General features: G+C 37.3%; 1 protein-coding gene across 1 annotated transcript in view; it reads left to right on the plus strand.

Moving 5' to 3' along the window:
* The first annotated feature begins 3,336 nt into the window (after window positions 1–3,336).
* The window catches only part of LOC142334590 (uncharacterized), a 113,229-nt gene continuing 90,730 nt past the window's right edge, over window positions 3,337–25,835 (plus strand). The window contains exon 1 of the mRNA XM_075382738.1: window positions 3,337–3,377. The gene's annotated coding sequence lies outside the window, so the exon portion shown is untranslated. The remainder of the gene's footprint in view (window positions 3,378–25,835) is intronic.

Genomic DNA, 25,835 nt, shown 5'->3' on the forward strand with positions numbered 1-25,835 from the left:
TTTTAGTTGCTGAAAAAGTTTGGTGCTAGATAGCAGAAATGTTATGTATCTCAAATTAACTAAAATTGTTCTTTTTATCGAATGAAAATTTTGTCTGGTGCAAAAACGGTGTCACTGAAAACCACAGGTCGCCAAGATTCACCGCAGAAACAACTCAAATAAAGGAACTATGAACGCGAGAAAAAGTAAAAAGAAAATCAAACAAAACTGCTCTGGGTGACCTTCGTTTAAGTGATCAAATGTGTTGGTTTTTAAAAAGGTGGAAAAAAACATGGTCAAGAAATTTAAAAAAGTAGGGTGTGTCAAAAAAATTAGGCAAGGATGTAAAAAATGAGAGGAAAATGGAGAAAATAACCCGCACTCAAACTTCTTTGTAGCACCCGTGACAGACCAAAAAGGTATGAGAGTGAAAGGGGGTTATTTTACCTTTTACCCCTCAATCTTACATCATCTTATCCCATGCCCAAGCAGCTCTGTGCAGTTTAAAAAGATGAACGAGTTTTGACTTCATTTTCCTAAAAACTCATCCAATTGCAGCTCCACTCATACATCATAATACCATTATGGCAGCCCCACTCTTACACCATCTTAGAACAATTGACCCCCACCCCATTCTTAAATGTTTTAAGCCCTCTTTGAAACTGTTATCTTACATTACTTAAACCTCCCCACCCCAATATCCAACAACTTACGGTCTTGAACTCACAGCTACTGTACACTAAACAAACAAATTATTCCCTCGCTCTCGGATTATTTTATCCTCCTTGGTAGCCCAATTTTTATATCTTGATGCCCTTAGGAAAGACTTACCCCTTCTCTCTATAATTGTTTTCACCCCTTTTGGCAGCCCAATTCCTAAAGCAATTTAATTTCTCTGAATAAACTACCCCATCACTCTTCCAACATTTTTCCTCACTTGGCAGCCCAAATTTTACACTATTTTGCCCCACTCAACAAATTTAATCACACATTTACACCATTTAACCCCACGCCCTCGGCAGCCCAACTCTTACATCATTATACCCCCTCTCAACATAATACTTCTTCAATCGTAAAATCTTACCAAATTCCCTCCCCTTGGCAGCCTATTTCTTACATCATTTTACACCCTCTGAGCAAATAGCCCTCTCACTCTTAAAAAAAAATTTAACATCCTTGTCATCCAACTCTTCAACCATTTTGTCCCCTCTGAACAAACTACCCCTCACTCCTACACTTTTTTTCCTCTCTGGGCAGAACAACTCTCGAGCCATTTTACCCCATCTGAACAATTTACCCCTAACTCGTAAACCATTTTACATCCCTTGACAGCCCAATTCTTACACCATTTACACCCCTTGGCAGCCCAATTCTCACTCAATTTTAACTCTTCTGCCCAAATTACATTCTCGAGCTTTCACCGTTTGACCCCCATTGGTTGCCCAATTCTTACATCTTTTTCCCACTCTGAACCATTTAGCCCCTCACTCTTCAATCATTTTGAACTTCCTTGGCAGCCAAATTTTTACATCACAATACTCCCTCAAAACAAATTACCCCCTCACCCTTACTTCATTTTACCCCCCTTGGCAGCCCAATTATTTTATCATTTTACCCGCTCTCATCATAGTACCTGCTCACACTTATACTGTTTTACAAACAATAAACGCAGCAGTTTTTCAACGTTACTAACAGCTTAAAAAACTCAAAAAGGGGTTCACAAAAAAGACCTCCCATTGCAGCTCAATCTTTTATCGCAAATTTGGCTAGGGATGTAATTCCTCAAGTGTTCTACAATTGCAGAACAATTGTTACATGGTTTTGCCCCCTGACCAAATTACCCCTCACTCTTACAGCAGTTTACCCCCATCGAGAAATTAACCCCCCCCCCCCCCCCCCCCCGCAGCTCACTCTTGCATCAGTTTAACCCCATCGAGAAATTAACCCCCACCACCTCACTCTTACAACAAAATTGGGTACTTTTAAGGAGGACGGGCTGCAAACTTCTTGAAGAGCTATACTAGAGATTAATACGACCATTTAGGTACGGATAGTTGAGTAAAATCTTGAAATGCTTTGAAATTTTAATTTTGAAAATCGCTCTGCTAAATTTCCGTTTGAAGAAAGATGCTACACAAATGCGCCTCTATAATCCGTGAAAAAATATTTATTAATATTTTCAGCCTTTATGAATCATTCCATTAAGATAAACAGTTTTTCGCAGTGGAACCATCACGAGCAGAAATCATGAGTTTCCGAGTTTTGATTCCTAGTTGATGAGTTGGAATTTTATCAACAAACGCTTGTAGAAAATCTTCATTGTTTGTTTGACTTCGTTTTCGTGTCTTCTCCGTCGTTCACAAAACAGTTATAATTGCTCCAAGAGCATCTCTAAGGTGCTCTAGTTTTGTTATTGTTTTTTTTTGTTATTGCTTGGATCGAGTTCGCGACGTGATTCTAGGAGTACCTATATTGAAAAACTTCATGTAATTATGCCAAGTACCTTGTTAAAATTTTATTTCTCTCCGATTCATATTCATTTTTATGAATTTTTTAATACTTCACATTTGGGAGCCGCCCTTTCACAGGAGAGCGTACCAATGATAGTACCCTAATTAGTTATATAATACTGTGTCTGCAATTTCGTACAGTTTAGCATAGTTTTCAAATACAAGTAGAAACATTGATATAAGTGCCTTTATTGCGGCAGAAAAGGCCGAGAGCTCTGTGGTAATAAAACAAAATTAATATTTTATGCACTTTTTGTCAACATGAAAACACGCACAGCTTGGAATGGGAAGAAATGGATTAAAATGACGGGAGTTACCTACCGTTGAAATGATATTTCAGTTCAAGTAAAACAAATTTGGTCACACAATTTTGACACCACACAATCTTTAACTAAGCGCACCTGATATTTTGGCATTGTGTATGTACGTATATGAATGGAACTAAGTTGATTTATTTATATATGTTCCCATACAGCGCCATTTTATTTATTTTTTGCACTTCTGATGAAAACGAAATCGCATTCGCTGGGATAACAATTAGAATTCTCATTTTTGTTTCCTCTAGCTGGAAAAAAGTAAATATCGTTGCAGGTTTTGTAGCTACAAATTTGAGCACCACGGAAAATTGTCTTTCGCAATACGAATTAATTAAAATTTGTTGAGTTATCAATGCTATTGTGTGAACAATTGTGCATGCAACCACCCCTTATGTATTGATTGTGAAAGCGTTACTTCATCTCCTTGTCTTCTTCTTTTACGACAATAGAAATGCATGTTGAATAGCAATGCTGCCTCTTCTTAACATCAATTATGCAAAAATGCACCTTCCCTCTCTTCACCTACTATTGTTAAATTGTGATCTGCACTGATAAGGCTTTCTTCAACAAGGTAAACTAAACTACAGATACAAAATTGGCGTAAAAGACTCCTTTTTTGTTAATTCTATTTGCAAAACTTTGTCCAGCACTCATTGTACATTATGACTTTTTTTGAATAGTCGGTATGTCAGCTCGTTTTGTAGTCTAGACGGCACTGCAATGTCTTGACTTGTACAGTTCTTTATAATGCTCTGCTTCCTTGGACTGATTTTCATTCTTAGATCTAATATAACCACTTCATCATTGATTTGTAAGTTATATAGCCTATCACGGAGACCGTAATTGAAAAAAACAATTATTTCCAAGAGTTTGAAAAATTTGGGCTAACCTTCTAAAGTTTACTTTCTTGATACATGACTAAATAATGATCGGGATGCATTAATTACCCAGGACGAGGTTTTCGTTTGTCCTCGTTTATGATGCAGACCATTTTTGAACGCACACAGGGGGTACGGTGCGTTCAAAAAATACACGGTCGAGGATTCTTGTTTGACGAGCACCATAAACGAGCACGCACTTAAGGTCGCGCAACATTAACGCACCAGGTATTTTAGGACGAGCATCATTAACGCACCAGATAATTTAGGTCGAGCATCATTAACGCACCAGGTACTTACTGTCGAGCCAAAGTCAGCAGCATAGACGCACCAACTCTGCAACATAGACGAGCCAAAAACTGTCCCATAGACGCACCACTTCTGCGACATAGACGAGCTAGAAACTTTATCATAGGCGCGCTAAAGTCTGCACCATACACTTTTTAAACATCTTTTTAAAGCAGAAAAGTACTGTCGGAAAATTGTCTCAACTACGTCGCAACACAACTACGTCCCCAACATGAGGTGCACAAAATCCGAGCGGGGGGGAAACCGACTAACCGGCGTCTCAACGGGGCAGGGGGGGGTGGTGCACCTATTTTTGAAATTAAATATTCGAAATATTCAAGTATGAGAAACCAACTTTTTTTCTAGGCAAGCTATAGCAAAAACTCTTTTTGTTGTAGACTCTATATACACAGGGAATATCCCATACCAAGTTTGGTTCAATTTGAACAACTTTATGACCCAATCAAAAAGACCTATTTTTAAAATTACTTATTTGAAATAATAGCAAATTTCCGTATGAGAAACCAACTTTTTTTCTAGGCAAGCTAGAGCAAAAACTCTTTTTGTTGTAGAATCTATATACACAGGGAATATCCCATACCAAGTTTGGCTCAATTTGAACAACTCTATGACCCAATCAAAAATACCTATTTTTAAAATTACTTATTTGAAATAATAGCAAATTTCCGTATGAGAAACCAACTTTTTTTCTAGGCAAGCTATAGCAAAAACTTTTTTTGTTGTAGACTCTATATACACAGGGAATATCCCATACCAAGTTTGGTTCAATTTGAACAACTCTATGACCCAATCAAAAAGACCTATTTTTAAAATTACTTATTTGAAATAATAGCAAATTTCCGTATGAGAAACCAACTTTTTTTCTAGGCAAGCTATAGCAAAAACTTTTTTTGTTGTAGACTTTATGTACACAGAAAATATCCCATACCAAGTTTGGTTCAATTTGAAGAACTCTATGACCCAATCAAAAAGACCTATTTTTAAAATTGCTTATTTGAAATGATAGAAAATTTTCGTATGAGAAACCAACTTTTTTCCCAGGCAAGATATAGCAAAAATTATTTTTGCTGTAGACTCTATATACACAGGGAATTTCCCATACCAAGTTTGGTTCAATTTGAACAACTCTATGACCCAATCAAAAAGACCTATTTTTAAAATTACTTATTTGAAATAATAGCAAAATTCCGTATGAAAAACTAACTTCTTTCCCAGGCAAGATATAGCAGAAATTCTTTTTGCTGTAGACTCTATATACACAGGGAATATCCCATACCAAGTTTGGTTCAATTTGAACAACTCTATGACCCAATCAAATGGACCTATTTTTAAAATTATATATTTGAAATAATATCAAGTTTCCGTATGAGAAACCAACTTTTTTTCTAGGCAAGCTATAGCAAAAACTCTTTTTGTTGTAGACTCTATATACAAAGGGAATATCCCATACCAAGTTTGATTCAATTTGAACAACTCTATGACCCAATCAAATAGACCTATTTTTAAAATTATTTATTTGAAATAATAGCAAGAGTTATTTATTTGAAATAATAGCCTAACTTTTGCTATTATTTTAATAATAGCAAAAGTTAGGCGACCATTCTTTTTGCATTACAACCTAAATATTACTGGTAGTCTGGGATATTAATTTGTTTCACTTTCAACAACTCTAAGATCCGATAAAATTTCACTATTTTTTAAAATATAATAAGCGAAAAAGCCGATATTTCCGATTGAAATACGAAATTTTTTTCTATCAAAGTTAGGCGTACCATTCTTTTTGCATTACAACTTAAATATTATTGGTAGTCTGGGATATCAATTTGGTTCACTTTCAACAACTCTTAAGATTCGATAAAAGTTCACTATTTCTTAAAATATAATAAGCGAAAAAGCCGATATTTCCGATTGAAATACGAACTTTTTTCTAAGAAAGTTAAGCGGACCATTCTTTTTGCATTACAATTTAAATATTACTGGTAGTCTGGGATATCAATTTGGTTCACTTTAAACAACTCCTTGATCCGATAAAAAAGACCTATTTTTAGAATTACTTATTTGAAATAATAGCAAATTTCCGTATGTCAAAATAACTTTTTTCCTAGAAAAGCAATACCAGAAATTCTTTTTATCATGGATTCCATATACCCTTGGAATACTCCATGTCAAGTTTGGTTCAATTTAGACATTTCCTTGACCCGATGAAAAAGACTTATTTTCAAAAATTATTTTAAATTAATTATTCGAATTGATCGGAAATTTACGTACGAAAAACTAACTTTTTACTTTGACAAGCTATAGCAAAAATTCTTTTTATTTTATACTCTAGGTATCCATGGTATACTCCATACCCAGTCTGGTTTGATTTGAACAACTCCTTGACCCGATGAAATTTTTATATTTTTGAAAATAGAATAAGCGAATAAGTTGATATTTCCGATTGAACAATGAACTTTTTTTCTAGGAAAGTTAGGCGGACTATTCTTTTTGCAGTACAACTTAAATAGTACTGGTAGTCTGGGATATCAATTTGGTTCACTTTGAACAATTCCTTGACCCGATGAAAAAGACCTATTTTTGAAATTACTTATTTGAAAGAATAGCAAATTTCCGAATGAAAAACTAACTTTTTTCCTAGACAAGCTATACCAGAAATTCGTTTTCTCTTAGATTCTATATACCCTTGGGATACTCCATACCAAGGTTGGTTCACTTTGAACAGCTCCTCGACTCGCTGAAATTTTTATATTTTTGAAAATAGAATAAGCGAATAAGTCGATATTTCCGATTCAAAAATGAACTTTCTTTTCTAGGAAAGGTAGGCGGACCATTCTTTTTGTATTACAACTTAAATAGTACTGGTAGTCTGGGATATCAATGTGGTTCAGTTTAGACAAATCTATGACCTAATCAAAAAAAGACCTATTTTTAAAAATTATTTAAAATTAATTATTTGAATTAATCGGAAATTAATGTACGAAAAACTAACTTTTTTCCTAGGCAAGCTATAGCAACAAATCTTTTTGTTGTAGACTCTATATACAAAGGGGATAGCCCATACCAATTTTAGTTCACTTTGGTCAACTCTATTACCCAATCAAAAGACTTACTTTTGAAATTACTCATTTGAAATAATAGCAAATTTCCGTATGAAAAACTAACTTTTTTCCTAGGCAAGCTATAGCAAAAAATCTTTTTGTTTCAGACTCTAACTGACCTGGTGATACTCCATACCGAGCTTGGTTTGATTTGAACAACTCCTTGACCCGATAAAGAATACCTATTTTTAAAATTCGCTAATCGCGAAATTCGCAAATTTCCGCATGACAACCAAACTTTTTTCCTATAAAAGCAAAACCAAAAATTTTTTCGCTTTACACTCTAACTGCACTGGTGATACTCCATTCCGAGTTTGGTTTGATTTGGACAACTCCTTGACCCGATAAAAGAGACCTATCTTCAAAACTCTATTATCAAACTTATTCGAGATAATTGCAAATTTCCGTATGAAAAGCTAACTTTTTTCCTTGGGAAGCTATAGCAAAAATTGGTTGTTTTACACTCTAGATAACTTTACACTCCCATTACACTGGTGATACTCTATACCAAAATTTGTTAAATTTGGACAACTTCTTGACCCAATCAAAATAACATTAAAATTCGTTATTCGCAAATTTCCGTATGAAAACCCAACTTTTTTGCTACACCAAAAGGAGAAATATTATTATAATTTACAGACAGCTCCAATAAATACTGTTTTTAATGAATATTGTTTTTAAAAAAATCTTTGAAGTTCAAGAAATTTAATTTAAAAAAAAGGCTGCAAATAAAAATCTTTCCAGTCAAATTAGTCGTAATTTATCATACGCCTAGAGAAACACTTCACAAACTAGTTTTAGAGGCAACTAATCTAACACCACAAATAGCCAGCTCAAACTTTTTCAAATGCCATTTGGAACATTGGGGACTCGGCATCTGAGCCAACTGACACCGTTGAGGCGAAACTTGAGCTGGAGTCACCAGTAAGATCAACGAATTCTACTGAAGCCTTCTCTAGCTCACGGACTCTTTCTGAGAGCGCCTCAATTTTTTTTTGACACTTTCCAGCTCTTTTTGCAGCTGTTCAATACTCAAGCTTGCTGGCGCAGGAGATGCACGAGAACCCGAAGCCCTTCTGATACCAATTCCAGTTTCAGTGGAAACAATTTGTGTCTGCTCCATTACAGTTTTCTGAAACGCTTTTCAAATCACAAGGATCTCTTAACATAAGACGCATTTAGCGATTAGCCAAACTTGCAACAAAAGTTTATCATGGAGCTACAGACGACCCATGTTTTTTCATGGTCAACAAGCAGATAAAAAATTAAATTTCAGAACATCCTTTAATGATACAAGGAAAAACGCTTTTAACTTTAACAAAGAAATAGAAGAAAGACACGCTAATTTTGGTATCACAATAAAATCACAGGCACATACTAAGACATTCTATAAAGAGCGGTGAGAACAAGTGAAATCTCAGTTATGCTCAAAATGCTTCATTATGGTTATGAGATAAAAATTATTTTTATAATTCGAACTAAACAGTTTGTGTGATACAGCTCTCAAAGGGAATTCAAGTGTTTTTTCAGTTTTTTCCACTAAAAACGCATATGGCACACAACTATGACTATCAGAGTTCACTAACTTGAGGCTTTTCAAAATTCTAAACAACCGAATGACAACCATTTTCTCAAAATGCTCAAAAAAGAACAGAACTTCTCCTACAACTTTATCATCCATTTTTGCAACAAAGCGGTCGGCAGCATTCCCTCTTCCATAGGCTTCGGAAGTTAGATAAAAGGTACCCTGATGTCTGCAGGATAATTTAAACTCAGGGTTCTTGTTCCTGAACTCAATTAGGGAACCAGTCTCAATTAGGCCAAAACACTCGTCGAAAATCTTTGCTGCTCCAAAATCCTCCAGCAAGCCACTCAGGCTGTCCTCCTGAAGTTCCATTTTTTGGACCAATTTTGTCCTAATATATCGATGAACAAGTAACTCGCAATGATTTACACTCCCTCTGAGCGGCGCAAGGAGGAGACGATTAGCTGACTCAAACATTGCAGCTGACCAAACAAAAAGGGGCCCAATGTTTTTCACTTGCCAGCCTAGATGTCTGAGGAGGTGAAAGTTAATAGAATCCATTTTATTTGTCTTCTCTTGCATGCTGATGCAAAACTCATTAAGCAATTTGTCTGCAAACACAGTATTTTGTTTACTTTCAAATAGAAGATGGAGAGCATAAACAAGCATATGCAGATCATCTTTATTGCTATTCCTTTCTTCCCCAATAAGATAAGGGACCACGAGAATAGGTGACAAATAAAGAAGTTCTGTTTTGATCTCTTTGGCTTTGAAATTATTCAGCGCCTCCAGACTTCGAACGGTGTTCTTGAGTTCAATCGGTAGGACAATATTGCTCAAGCAATCATTCAGTTCACTCTTATGCTCAGGCCTCATCCTGTCGTAAAAAAAAATCAGGACATCTTTTCCTACTCCCAGAAATAGTTGGTGCTTGGGGTCTACTGGTGACGTCAACGGCTGATTGGCTATGACGGATAGAATTTCACTTCTTCCTTTAACGCCTTGGGTCCTTTTCTCGCAATCAGCTTTTCTCCCATGCTTTGCTCGTATCATTTCAGTGCTGCCATTTTCCAGCTCTGTTATTGTCACTAAATGTGACTCTGGGGACCGCATAACAAACGTTTCACTGTGAGAATAGTGATGGATTCCACCAAAGTGCTCACCTCGCAGAGTACACAAAGTACACCCATAGTATCCGTTGAATTGTTTCATCTTGAGAACTTTAGATTTAGCCAATAAGTCAGCAACAAACAAAATCGGTTCAAAGCTTACCGGTATGTTTTCGTTTTTGAAGGAAATGGTCTCGACAACTGCACACTCTCTCTTAACATGCTTCAAAATAGCATCAAAATCAGGATACCCTGTGCCGACAAATAGGGAAACCAAAACAATATTTCTGAAAGCTTGACGCTTTTTAGGAGGAAGATCCGCAAAAGCAAAAAAGACCAGCCAGGCAGACAGCGGCGGAGATTTGCACTTAACGGCTCCATCTGTTTTCAAAATCAATCTTAGTTTGATTCTGCGGTTTGAGATCTTTAGAGTCGGCATAACAAGATCTTCATCGGAACATTTATTTTCTGCGTAGATCAGCATGTCTTCTAACGACGTTTTGACAATGTCAAGAAGCAAGGAGCGAAAATTGAGGAGAATGAGCTCACCATTTTCGAGTGTTTGCTTTGTGTGCTGATAACGGAGACAGAGCATTTGAAATCGCGTTTTAATCGTCCAAGGGGCTATTGACTGGTTAGAAAATAACTTCTGATCTCGCTTAAGAAGATCGTTGAGCAGAGCATCTGAACCATTGTGTTTCGAAACAATTGAAATTAGGGATGCAGCGAGGTTGACAGGCGTCACTTCTTGAAATCTTGTTTGCTGATCAGGACAAAGTTCAATTGCTTTTCCCGATCTTTCACTATCGGAGGAGGTTTCACTTATTTCGAAATCAGCGCTTTCACAAACAGCAGTTGCATTTTTGAGTTCGCTATCTTGCCATATATCCGCCTCAGGAACATCAGTATCGGTTTGTAATCTATAGGGAACCACACATTCTTCTAGCATAGCTGCATCAGAAACAGATGAATTTGCTTGATCAAGATAACTATGCTTTGAAGTGGAACTATCACTAGGAAGTTCATCGTAAAATCTTAGCATATCGCCCAATAGATCTGATTGCTTTTTTGATCGAATAAGTTTGATAGCGGGCTTTAATCGTTTCCGCCGTTTGGTCGTCACTACTGTTTCGGAAATATCATTCCCAGAAAGTGAATCCTTGTCGTGATCTTCCACATTTCCGCACAAACAATCTTTATTGCCCCTTCCAAAGAAGTCACCGTTACAGAATGTCACAAGCTCTTCTCCTACTTCAATTTCCCTCAAGGCGCACAGCCGAACGCAAACACGTCCATTAAATCCACCAGCCATGTAATAGTCGCAGTTTGCACGACATGAATGATTGGCCCATCGAGCTACACCAACAAGCAACTTATCCCCTTCCATCAGTGACCAAACGTCCAGAATACGACCCTTAGGCTGATTTCCAAGCAATCCGACAGCACAACTGATTTCACCGGTTCGAATTTTTTCACCGGTCTTGTTCATAAGACGGAAGCCGCCAAAACTATCAGGTTCAATTTTAAAGCCCGCACGATACGCCTCTGAATAGATCTGTCTCATATCTTCAAAGAGTTTCCTCAACTTTCTGTCTTTATTCCGCAGCTCAAAAAATTCTTCTTCAGATAACAAATTGGTTAAATAATGAGGTTTTCTGTCGTTGCTTTCAAGAAATTTAACAGACACGTGGCCTTCAGTTTGCGCTAACATTTCACAATAATCCATTTCTGAAGTTCAAAATTAGGTAAAATGAAAAAAAATATCATGAGTTTCAAAAACAAATTGAGAAACGCAAATAACGCAGACAAAAAATATCAGATAAAAAATTCTCAAGAGCAATTGTGCAACGGCCACTTAGAAAAAAACTTTCTAATTGCCTAAGTCTTACTCTACGCAACAGTTTCACCCAACCAAATAGTCATTTTAAAAAATTAAGTTTGATCAGCTTGCTCATTGTCGCACTTTTCCTGCAATATTTTGATAACAAAAGAAACAGGAAAATTTTAAAATGTCCTGGTTGGAAGACTCATGGTTAAAAAAGTTATTTTGAGTTATACTTTCAAACAACAATTGACTCATTTCAGGTTTTCAAAAACTTCTCTCATATATCAACATTCCATAGAGAATTCAGAGAACAACGCAACAAGAATTAGCAGCTACGAGTCTAAAGAACAAACTGCCAAGCTTATGATACATCAACAGTACTCTTGCACTACAGTTTAAACTTCCAATCATGACTTCATGTCTAAATACATAAGTATGAAGTTTTATAAAACTTTTGTAACTATAGCTTTAAGTCAAACTCAACTTTCAGACTGCGGCCCAGAAGAAATATCACTACACATTATCAAAATCAATTTCTCCATCTAGAGTATTCATGGCTAATTGATATTATTTGAAATCCCATCGTTCTGTGAAACTGGTATTTCAGTAGAATTTTGCTCTTCATTTGAGTTAGGAGGCCCTTCAGCGGACTGAGACAGTCGTAAAAACGGTTTTTTTTCCCGCCCAGCTTGGTTAGCAGCTAGTTTTGCCTTCTCATAAGCCAGTCGAGGTGTGAGGGGATACTTCTGAATTACGACTTTTCAAAAACAAATTGTGAAACGCAAATAACGCAGACAAAAAATATCAGATAAAAAATTCTCAAGAGCAATTGTGCAACGGCCACTTAGAAAAAAACTTTCTAATTGCCTAAGTCTTACTCTACGCAACAGTTTCACCCAACCAAATAGTCATTTTAAAAAATTAAGTTTGATCAGCTTGCTCATTGTCGCACTTTTCCTGCAATATTTTGATAACAAAAGAAACAGGAAAATTTTAAAATGTCCTGGTTGGAAGACTCATGGTTAAAAAAGTTATTTTGAGTTATACTTTCAAACAACAATTGACTCATTTCAGGTTTTCAAAAACTTCTCTCATATATCAACATTCCATAGAGAATTCAGAGAACAACGCAACAAGAATTAGCAGCTACGAGTCTAAAGAACAAACTGCCAAGCTTATGATACATCAACAGTACTCTTGCACTACAGTTTAAACTTCCAATCATGACTTCATGTCTAAATACATAAGTATGAAGTTTTATAAAACTTTTGTAACTATAGCTTTAAGTCAAACTCAACTTTCAGACTGCGGCCCAGAAGAAATATCACTACACATTATCAAAATCAATTTCTCCATCTAGAGTATTCATGGCTAATTGATATTATTTGAAATCCCATCGTTCTGTGAAACTGGTATTTCAGTAGAATTTTGCTCTTCATTTGAGTTAGGAGGCCCTTCAGCGGACTGAGACAGTCGTAAAAACGGTTTTCTTTCCCGCCCAGCTTGGTTAGCACCTAGTTTTGCCTTCTCATAAGCCAGTCGAGGTGTGAGGGGATACTTCTGAATTACGACTTCTAAAACAAAATTTTTTTAAGCTCTAACCAATACACAATAAGAGAAGTCAACATGCTCACATTGTAGGTTAAAACCTTACACTTTTCTCCCATATCTGACATGTTAACAACATGAACAACACTGCAGCTTTTTAAATCAACTGATGCACAAAATCATGTTTTTTAGAAGTTAAAAAGACACCTTTTTGAGACACATGTTCGCTTGAGACCTTGCTGTTTCATCGGCAAGATCATCTCATATGCCAGGCCATTAACACCAAAAATCCATTTGCGGAGAGCCAAACCAAAAGCCCATGGCTGATGACCAGAATAGATTAGACCCAGATTTTTATTATTCAGTCCAAATTGAACCGGTGGCTTTGCCTCAACTTGTTTATAAACAGCTGCAGCTTCAAGGGACTCTTCTTGATTTTCTTCATCGCCTTCATCACTAGAATCTAAGCTACGTGTTTCGGTACTGTCGGTCAGATCTCTTTCTGCGTACTCAAGATCGCCAACCACACCTTTCAACTGAGACAAAAAAATTGGATGAAAAATCACGCACAGAAAAAAGACCACAAAAAAAGAAGACCAATGCCGCCCTTGTGAATAAAGCTCAGTTGAAATATTTCAGAACAATTTCTTTTAAAAAAACAAGACGCAGAGCATAGACATAGGAAAGGAAAGACGAACTGAAAAGCTTACAACAGAATTTAACTTTCTCTTGAAGCACGCAAGCTCCTCAGCGGCCTGGCTGGTAGTCTGTTCCAAAACCTTAATGATCTCATGGACTCTTTTCTCGTCTTCCAGCATAATTTCCGCAGCAAACTGATGTTTCTCACAGCACTAAACCAAACTAAATTTTTGAAACTTTCATGTTGCTTTTTCCTTTCGACAGTTAAGTCTTGGCAAATGCAACTCCGCAACTACTATTTAAACTACCTTACAAACTTGACTTTTTATTTAACGTTAACTCATTAACCTGAACAACACGAATGCTCTCTGAGGGAACGGTTTTTGCTGCATCCCTTTGTCTAGACTCTTTATTTCTGTCTCCTCCATCCATCGGTTTACACTTTTGTGCTACTTCTGTCGCTAAATTGGACGCCACAGCGAGCTGTGTTTCAGATGAGCAGCTGAGACCATATTCTTGTTTTAAATCTTCTAACAATTTGTTCATGTTACCCACACCTTGTTTCACAACTAAATAAGTCCTTAATTTTTGATCTTTGAAAAGCACTACTTGTTTTCCTTCCGTTTTAAGCAACTTCTCTGCTAATGTTCTTTCACCCCACATATCTGATTCAGCGTCAATAATGCAAATATCGTCCTTTTCTACGGACATAATGAGCCATTGGAATTTATTGCTTCCCATTTCAAAAATCTAAAGTAAAGTACATTAATGGTTTTCCATCATTAATAAGAAATTCAATTGATCTGTCTTAGGACGCAGCAGGAAATATACCCACTGAAAACCGCAACTAATTTCCTAGGAAAGCTATACCAAAATTTTTTTTTGTCTCAGAATCTACCTACCATGGGGATACTCCAAACCAAGTTTGGTTTGATTTGAACAACTCTTTGACCCGATAAAAAAGACCTACTTTCAAAATTCAGTAATCGCGAAATTTGCAAATTTCCGTATGACAATCTAATTTTTTTCTTAGGAAAGCTATATCATAGCCCAAATGATAAATTCTATCAGAATTAAAATTTAAAATTAGACCAAGGAATAGTCAAATAGAAGGATACCGTCAACTGTCGAGTGGTATTCCAGAAAGAGACCCCTCACTTTCGAGTGGGTCAGCACCTACTATACTGCATCAGGCTTTCAACTATCGAATAGCCCAAATGATAAATTTATCTAAATTATAATTCAAAATAAGAACAGGGAGCAGTCATATAAAAGGATACCCTCAACTGTCGAGTGGTAATCCAGAAGGAGACCCCTCAACTTTCAAGTGGGTCAGCACCTACTATACTGAATCAGGCTTTCAACTATCGAATAGCCAAAATGATAAATTCTATCTGAATTATAATTAAAAATTAGAACAGGGAACAGTCATATAAAAGGATACCCTCAACTGTCGAGTGGTAATCCAGAATGCGACCCCTCACCTTTTGAGTTGGTCAGCGCCTACTATGCTGCATCACGCTTTCAACTATCGAATAGCCAAAATGATAAATTTAATCTGAATTATGTTTTAAAATTTGAACAGGGGACATCTATATGAAAGGATACCCTCAACTGTTGAGTGGTAATACACAATGAGAACCATTACTTATCCAGTGGGTCACAACCTTATTAACCTCAGTATGCTTTCAAGAAAGGAACAACGCAAATGATGAAACTTAAATGAATTAAGTATTTTGAAAAGCTCAAAATAAAGAATTTAGCTAAAATAAATTATTTGAGAAGCAGTAAAAAAATTGCAAGACAATCGGATAAGATTTCGCTCAGAAATCAGATCGAAATTGACTTTAACACTTCAATGCTTCCCAATTTTAGTAAAAAAAACTCCTTCAACAGTCAGTTGGTAATCCAAAACGAGACCCATTGTCTTCGGTCGGGTCAAAACTTGATAAATTTCATCCGGCTTTAAACTATCGAATAGCCCAATCGATAGCAAGTTTCAATTAAATTTTTAAAACGAGAACGTAAACTTGCCAGATAAAAGATACCCTCAACTGTCGAGTGGTAATCCAGAATGAGACCCCTCAACTTTCGAGTGGATCAGCACCTACTATACTATATCAGGCTTTCAACTATCGAATAGCCCAAATGATAAATTCTATTAAATTATTTAAAATTAGAACAGGGAACAGTCATATAGAAGGATACCTTCAACTGTCGAGTGGTAATCCAGAATGAGACCCCTCAACTTCCGAGTGGGTCATCACTTACTATACTGCATCAGGTTTTCAACTATCAAATAGCCCAAATGATAAATTTATCTAAATTATAATTAAAAATTAGAACAGGGGAGCAGTCATATAAAAGGATACCCTCAACTGTCGAGTGGTAAACCAGAATGAGACCCCTCAACTTTCGAGTGGGTCGGCACCTACTACACTGCATCAGGTTTTCAACTATGGATTAGCCCTAATGATAAATGCTATCTGAATTATAATTTAAAACTACAACAGGGAACAGTCATATAAAAGGATACCCTCAACTGTCGAGTGGCAATCCAGAATGCGACCCGTCACCTTTCGAGTGGGTAAGCACCTACTATGCTGCATCAGGCTTTCAACTATCGAATAGCCCAAATGATAAATTCTATCTGAATTATAATTTAAAATTAGAACAGGGAACAGTCATATAAAATGATACCTTCAACTGTCGAGTGGTAATCCAGAATGAGACTCCTCAACTTTCGAGTGGGTCATCACCTACTATACTGCATCAGGCTTTCAACTATCGAATAGCCCAAATGATAAATTCTATCTGAATTATAATTTAAAACTAGAACAGGGAACAGTCATATAAAAGGATACCCTCAACTGTCGAGTGGTAATCCAGAATGCGACCCCTCACCTTTCGAGTGGGTCAGCACCTACTATGCTGCATCAGGCTTTCAACTATCGAATAGCCCAAATGATAAATTCTATTAAATTATTTAAAATTAGAACAGGGAACAGTCATATAGAAGGATACCTTCAACTGTCGAGTGGTAATCCAGAATGAGACCCCTCAACTTTCGAGTGGGTCATCACTTACTATACTGCATCAGGCTTTCAACTATCAAATAGCCCAAATGATAAATTTATCTAAATTATAATTAAAAATTAGAACAGGGGAGCAGTCATATAAAAGGATACCCTCAACTGTCGAGTGGTAAACCAGAATGAGACCCCTCAACTTTCGAGTGGGTCAGCACCTACTACACTGCATCAGGTTTTCAACTATGGAATAGCCCAAATGATAAATTCTAGCTGAATTATAATTTAAAACTACAACAGGGAACAGTCATATAAAAGGATACCCTCAACTGTCGAGTGGTAATCCAGAATGCGACCCGTCACCTTTCGAGTGGGTCAGCACCTACTATGCTGCATCAGGCTTTCAACTATCGAATAGCCCAAATGATAAATTCTATCTGAATTATAATTTAAAATTATTACAGGGAACAGTCATATAAAATGATACCTTCAACTGTCGAGTGGTAATCCAGAATGAGACCCCTCAACTTTCGAGTGGGTCATCACCTACTATACTGCATCAGGCTTTCAACTATCGAATAGCCCAAATGATAAATTCTATCTGAATTATAATTTAAAACTAGAACAGGGAACAGTCATATAAAAGGATACCCTCAACTGTCGAGTGGTAATCCAGAATGCGACCCCTCACCTTTCGAGTGGGTCAGCACCTACTATGCTGCATCAGGCTTTCAACTATCGAATAGCCCAAATGACAAATTCTATCTGAATTATAATTTAAAATTAGAACAGGGAACAGTCATATAAAAGGATACCCTCAACTGTCGAGTGGTAAACCAGAATGAGACCCCTCAACTTTCGAGTGGGTCATCACCTAATATACAGCATCAGGCTTTCAACTATCGAATAGCCCAAATGATAAATTCTATAAAAATTATGATTTAAAATTAGAACAGGGAACAGTCATATAGAAGGATACCCCCAACTGTCGAATGGTAATCCAGAATGAGACCGCTCAACTTTCTAGTGGGTCAGCACCTACTATACTGCATCAGGCTTTCCACTATCGAATAGCCCAAATGATAAATTATATCTAAATTATGTTTTAAAATTATAACAGGGAACAGTCATATAGAAGGACACCCCCAACTGTCGAGTGGTAATCCAGAATGAGACCCCTCAACTTTCGAGTGGGTCAGCTCCTACTATACTGCATCAGGCTTTCACTATCGAATAGCCCAAATGATAAATTTTATCTAAATAATGTTTTAAATTTATAACAGGGAACAGTCATATAAAAGGATACCCTCAACTGTCGAGTGGTAATCCAAAATGAGACCCCTCAACTTTCAAGTGGGTCAGCATCTACTATACCGCATCAGGCTTTCAACTATCGAATAGCCCAAATGATCAATTCTATCTGAATTATAATTTAAAATTAGAACAGGGAACAGTCATATAAAAGGATACCCTCAACTGTCGAGTGGTAATCCAGAATGCGACCCCTCACCTTTCGAGTGGGTCAGCACCTACTATGCTGAATCAGGCTTTCCACTATATCTTCTATCAGTTTCCACTATATTTTACTATCAGTTTTCCTTTGTACAAATCTCTGGCTGCCTAAAAAAATTCGAAGCTCTAACGAAAAGGTTTAAAAAGTCATCTGACCAATGAATTCAAAAACTTTGGAATGAAGTAAACCAATTACTAAAGGTAGCAAGTCATAAAAATCAGGTATCAAGTCAAAACGGTCATTTTGAAAAGCATCAAAAGTTGATTTTTTAACAAAAGCATTCCGTTAATGAAAATTTTGCAAAGTCACATCGGCCAAATCTGGCCGCGCCACTGGTGCAGTCTCCGCAATTTCAACTAGTTTCTTCCCCAACTTCTTGTACATCATGTTTGTCATGTGAACTCCATCATCAATAAACTCTTCCGACATTTCGAGCTTCCTATAGTGCGGCTTTAACTTGTTTTCGCCCAATCGGTTGTTGAACGTCTTTATGACATCGAACGCTGAATCCATAGAAACTCGGCGATTCAATACCTGGCAAATTATAAGCTTTACATTGTGGAATTTGCAGAAATTTCGCAGTTGGACCAATTGCCCCAGCACATTTTTTATTTCCTCTTTATATCCCAGGGCGTCTCGTGGGTTCGCCGTCAAATTATTGCCACCCAAGACAGTCATACACACATCGTGACATCTGATGATTGCTTTATTTTCCAGCCACAAATTCAAGTGAGCCCCACCTCTTGCAACAATAGTAAAGTTATTTGGGAACTCAAAGACACGACTAATTCTATCAAGATGGGAGTCACCCAAAACCACAACACTTGACATCTGAAAAATAATCTCAATAATCTCAAGTTATTCGAAATAAACGCAAATTTCCGTATGAAAACATTACTTTTTTCCTAGACAAGCTATAGCAAAATTTCTCTTTGTTTTAGACTCTAGGAACACATAGGATACTCCACACCGAGTTTGATTCTACGTTGCACCAGCTTTTTAACGATACCACTCATGTTTCTCTACGATTAAAATATCGATCGGCCAAAAATGACTGAACAAAAAAACCCATTTGATTATATAGTTCCTCCCCCCTCAAGAGGGGTCGGAACAATTAGAAGTACCCAGCCGTGATGCCGCGGGGGGGGGCGGCGAGAGCTTATATAATATGACAATTCTCCTTCGTTTTTTCTTTCTTTTTCTTTTTTTCTATTAGTTCTTCTTTCTATCAATTCAAACTATCAATAAAGGGCCGTGTACACCATCCGGCATCGATGAATGTAGGTCGAAAAATAGGGCATGATGAGTATAATATGACAATCATGTAGAAGACAGAAATTCTCAATGTATTTAACCAAGATTATTTGGGTCTTTCCCATTATAGCCACCCCATTATAGGTTATGGATCTTTTCCGTTTGTGCCCCCCCAGCTTAGTGGGCGCATATTATTTGCAACCCCCAGACGCACGTGCCATATTTTCACTATGATGATTTACTATGTAATGGCACGTCCTCTGTAACTGGGGGCGCATAACGTACTGGGGGGGCACAAACGGAAAAGATCCAAGGTTATATGTAGGGGGCATAGAGCCCTGTCGAAATTAATTCATCGAGGATAATCTCCTATAGGTTACATGCCCATTAAGCTGGTGGGGCTATAATGGAAAAGACCCGATTATTTGAAATAGGCTTGAATATTAAGTTTGTCTCTTCTGTTCTTTAAAACACTATCCAAGTTTGTCCCTAACTTTAGCAATGTCAGTGATGCATTTGCCAAATTACATTGCTTCGGGTAATTTTCGGGTAATCTTCGGGTAACAGGATCTTCGGGTAATTTGAGTTGGTTCCATCCATAAACTTTTGCTATGCCTTCAACAACGAAAAGGCAATCATCTAATCTGAAATTGTATTTAAAAATATCAACTCTAACAAAACGCCAGCAACCAACTAATAGTATAATAGTACAGATAAAATAGTACGCCCTTCTTGGGTCCTGCCATATAGTATAGCCCATCAAATTCGCCTTCACGAGAGCTTTCCAACGACATAACATTTATGGGTAGTACCTATAGTACCTATGGGTCGCGACGGGCTCGGGACGACCCGTTCCCTCCGTACAATTCCTCCATACAAGGCTCCGTACAACCCGTCCTTACAACGCACATTCGTACAACCTATTCGTACGCATATCATTCAATCTATATCTACGCATATCATTCAATCTAGTTTTCTCATTCTACTTCCTTTGCCGGTCGCTGTGAGAGCATTCGGAAATTTCTATTTCATTACACGTTCAAATTTCTACATGCTTACCTCGCGGAATTGGGAGGCAGTCAATTGGCCTTTCTCTGCTGTCACCTGACGGGACAGCACACGAATGAGCATGTCAGGTGACAGCAGGCGTTGGCATTCGAAAGTTTCACTTTGTCATCTGGGTTAGCCGCTATAACTATGAAGTAAAATTATCAAACTGATAAAAAGAATATATTCGAGAAGCTCTATAGCTGTAGTATAGTACAACAATGAAAATACGTATTTAAAAAAAGATTTGCACTTGAAGGGGAGATGGAAAGAACGAGGAGGGGGGGGGGGGGGTGGTTGCGGCTGGGGAGGCTGGTATGCGTCCGAAAAAGGCTTATATCTCGAAAACTACTAAACCAAATTTAAAAAATGAATATGTTTTGGAATCAGCATGAACTGGGGCGTTGATCCAGGGTAGAAAACGTGAAAAAAATGAATAAATCAAAACTCGAATTCTGCCATTCTGGCTGAATTTGACTCATTTTGAGTGAAACTTGGGAAATCGAGAAATTGGGCCTTGAAACTTCAGCGAAAATTTTAGATCCTTATATAATCGTAAAGAGTATTAAATGAGCAAAAAAATGATATAACATACTTGGAAAATCGATATGTGACAAAAGAGTTGTTAAACTAAACAAATTTGAAAATTTGAAAATTTCGCAAAAATCGACCCTGATTTCGGCCTCTATATTGCTTTCGTATTCTCTTGTTTCGCTTTAATTTAAAAAACAAATTATATTGTCGTTGGAAGCGTAAATTCTAGTTTGTTATGACACCAAAACTTGCATGTTTTGTGCTTCTAATTGGGAGAAATTAGTCGAAGTTCGACGAAAATGACCAAATTTGGCCCCAGAATCGTAAGTTCTTTGAATATTTCGTACCCAAATGAGCATATTTGCATTTATGTCTACACAAAATCACAAAGTACATTGTCACGGCTTTAAAATGAGCTATCATTCACCTTCTAACTCGTCTTTTTCAAAGAGTTATTAACAAACGTTTTCCATCGAGTTCGATTTTTTTTTCAGTTTTTTGACAGTCTTTTGAAATTTTTGTATAAAAATGAGCATATTGGGAGTTTCTTCTACAAAGATTCAAAAAGTACATTGCAAGGGCTTTAAAATGAGCAGGCATACATTTTCTAATGTTTCTTTTTCAAAAAGTTATTAACGAACGTTTTTCATAGAAATAGATTTTTTTTTCAGTAATTTGAGAGTCTTTTGAAATTTTTGTATAAAAATGAGCATATTGGGAGTTTCTTCTACAAAGATTCAAAAAGTACCTTGCCACGGCTTTAAAATGAGCAGGCATACATTTTCTAATGTTTCTTTTTCAAAAAGTTATTAACGAACGTTTTTCATAGAAATTGATTTTTTTTCAGTAATTTGAGAGTCTTTTGAAATTTTTGTATAAAAATGAGCTCATTGGCAGTTTCTTCTACAAAAATTCAAAAAAAAAATTTTTAAAGCTCTAAAATGAGCTATCATACACATTCTAACTTGTCTTTTTCGAAAAGTTATTAGCGAAAGTTTTTCATGGATACTGATTCTTTTTCAGTAATTTGACTGTTTTTTGAAATTTTTGTATAAAAATGAAAATATTGGCTGTCATTTCTCAAACAATTCAGAATGTGCATTATCACAGCATTAAAATGAGCTGTAATACACTTTAGAACTTGTCTCTTTCAAAAAGTTATTAAAAAACGTTTTCCATCGAGTTCGATTTTTTTTCCATTAACTTGAGAGTCTTTTGAAATTTTTGTATGAAAATGAGCTGATTGGGAGTTTCTTCTACAAAGATTCAAAACTTAAATTGTCGAGGCTTTAAATGAGCTAACATTTATTTTCTAAAATTTCTATTTGAAAAAGTTATTAACGAACGTTTTTCATAGAGACTGATTTTTTTTTCAGTAATTTGACTGTTTTTTGAAATTTTTGTATAAAAATGAGCTGATTGGGGGTTTCTTTCACAAAAACTCAAAAAGTATATTGCATCGGCTCTAAAATGAGTTATCATACACTTTCTAACTTGTCTTTTTCAAAAAGTTATAAAGTTATTAGCAAACGTTTTTCATGGATACTGATTCTTTTTCAGTAATTTGACTGTTTTTTGAAATTTTTGTATGAAAATGAAAATATTGGCTGTCATTTCTCAAACAATTCAAAATGTGAATTATCACAGCATTAAAATGTGCTCTAATACACCTTATAAATCGTCTCTTTCAAAAAGTTATTAAAAAACGTTTTCCATCGAGTTCGATTTTTTTTTCAGTAACTTGACAGTCTTTTGAAATTTTTGTATTAAAATGAGCTTATTGGGAGTTTCTTCTACAAAGATTCAAAAAGTACATTGCAAGGGCTTTAAAATGAGCAGGCATACATTTTCTAATGTTTCTTTTTCAAAAAGTTATTAACGAACGTTTTTCATAGAAATAGATTTTTTTTTCAGTAATTTGAGAGTCTTTTGAAATTTTTGTATAATTTCTCCTGCAATCTCGTCTCCTGCACTCCCAGAATATCCAACTTGTATTGCGCCAGATCCATTTTCAAAGCCTCTAAAGATCCGGCTTGGGTCAGTGTTCTGACGTTTAAAGTTGCAATTCTGAGATGGTTCCTCGAGAGATTCTTAGCACCCCTTACCCGGGACTCGGGGCCATGGTTGAATGTACTCATTGCTTTGGTGTTTGAAGGCTGAGATACGACTAGTTGCGCCACAAACTAGAAGACCAGTGCCTCGTTAGCTCGACCATGTGAGCGGAGAGCCGCAGCACACGACCTACCCCCAGGGGACACCACGTGGAGGTGAGGTTGGATTTTGTCCCCCACTACTACTACTACTACTACTACTACTACTACTACTACTACTACTACTACTACTACTACTACTACTACTACTACTACTACTACTACTACTACTACTACTACTACTACTACTACTACTACTACTACTACTACTACTACTACTACTACTACTACTACTACTACTACTACTACTACTACTACTACTACTACTACTACTACTACTACTACTACTACTACTACTACTACTACTACTACTACTACTGTTTCAACACTTTAATTCCAAATATGAAATAAAGGCACGGTTGGCAACAGATACAAACAAAACAAGAAGAGTTATTTGTTTGGTTATTCTGTGAAGTGCTGTACGACGAAATTGTTGAAGGCATTCTTTGACCCGGTTGCTGCTTTCTCCTGCAATCTGGTGAACGATACTTTGTTTCGTACACAGTCTCCTTCGATTTGACTCATCCACGTTTTCCGTTGCCCCCCAGGAGCGCGTCTAGCATGGACGTATTGATCGGGCGGGTCCCAATCGAAAGCACTGCGGGCTAATCTTCCTGGTTCCATTCTCTGGATGTGTCCGTACCATTTTATCCGTTTGAGCATGATCATCGTGGATAGTTGGGGCATTCGTGATCTTGACATAATTTCTTCGTTCGTTGCTTTCTCCAGATATGACACACGTAGAATTCTCCGAAGACAACCACAGTGGAAACTCTCAAGTTTTCTCTCCATTAATTTCGAAAGAGTCCAAGTCTCTGAGCTCTACAGCACGGCTGATAAAACGAGTGCTTTGTACAAATTGCACTTGAGGTGCACGCTGAGCTGCTTGCTCTTCCAGAGATTTTGGAAGTTAGCAAACCGTTGCCTACCTTCTGCAAGTTTGCAATTGACTTCCTGCAGGTCTCCATGCTTGAGGCTGACATATGATCCGAGATACTTGAACGCTTCTATGTTTTCAAACTCGTTTCCGAGAACATCTTGTACTTTGCAGGAAAACACGCGTGTGGCAACTGCTTTAGGTTTGCCACAGTATCTCGATTGGTGAACTTTTCGGCCATTGATTGTTTTGAACTTTCTTTCACACTTGTCACAGGTAAGGCTCGCCTCTAGTTGCTCGAACTTTGACTTGTCGACGACATTCTTTGACAAACCGGCTTTGCAGAATCTTGTTTGGTGCACTTTGCGTCCGGTAACTGTACTGAATTGCCGCTGACAATTCTGACATCTTAAAGACTCTTGGTCAGCCACCACTGACCGACTCTCATTGTCTAGCGACTCTGAATCTGCTACCGCAGATTGTTGTTGTGAAGCTACCAACGCTGGCTTAGCCACCGCTAAGCTTTTCAATCTTAGCTTCCGGCCATCTTGTGTTTCGAACCAGCCCGCTTTCTTTTTCGTTCCAAGCAGCACCTCCGTGCTGATGGTTAGTCGTGACTGGCTAGATGTCTCTGCCAGGAGTCCTAGTTTGCCTTTATGTGTTCGAGTGAGTATCTCCACGTTCTGTTGGATACTAGGCACTGCAACAACATTTGGGCTGTCGCATTTTACGCCCATATTCTTTGTTTTGGCCACATTAATCTTCAGACCAGCGGCTTCCGCAAGGGCCTCGATTCGATGTAGGTTTTCTTGCACCTCACTGTCTGAGACCCCCACGAGAGCAACATCATCAGCAAAATTTAAGTCAGCCACCAATCTCCCAATGTCTAATCCTCCATGCACCGAGTTAGCCAAAATGTAGTTGATGACAAGGCCGAATAGGATTGGGGACCACACATCACCCTGCCTAACGCCCGTTCTGACATCAAATAAGCGTCCTTTCTCACCTTCGGCTTTGACTCGACATTTGAATCCATCATAGCTGTTTCTTATGATGTTTATCACTTTTTGCGGAAGACCATAGTGTTTCATTATCTGGTACATCTGCTCACGATCGACAGAATCGAATGCCGCTCGAAAGTCTATGAAACAAAAGCTAATATCCAATTGAAACGCCATTGATTTCTCTATTATTTGACGCAGGGCAAAGAGTTGATCGGCGCATCCTCTGCTTTTTCTGAAGCCGCACTGCTCTTCCCTTAAGACGCGATCCACTGAATCTTTGCATCGATTGAGAATAACGGAAGCGAACACTTTGCCTGGTACTGACAATAGAGAGATCCCTCGGTGGTTCGAACACTCTGACCTCTTACTCTTGTATAATGGGACAATTTCTGCTACCTTCCAGTCATCGGGCAGAACTTCCGTCGACCAACACTTATCTATGATGTCCCAGAGCCACTCGACAATACCCTTGTGTGCTTTCAACATCTCACAGGAAATGTTATCGGGTCCACTTGCCTTGCCATTCTTCAACCTGCGGACAGCTTCAAGCACTTCTTCAAATCGAATTGGGCTCAGGTCAATCGACAAGCTTTCAGCTGCTTCTTCGGGATCCAATCTCGTACTGCAACT

The sequence above is a fragment of the Convolutriloba macropyga genome, chromosome 2 (assembly GCF_964194025.1).
Source record: "Convolutriloba macropyga chromosome 2, txConMacr16.3, whole genome shotgun sequence".
Classification (NCBI taxonomy): Eukaryota; Metazoa; Xenacoelomorpha; order Acoela; family Convolutidae; genus Convolutriloba; species Convolutriloba macropyga.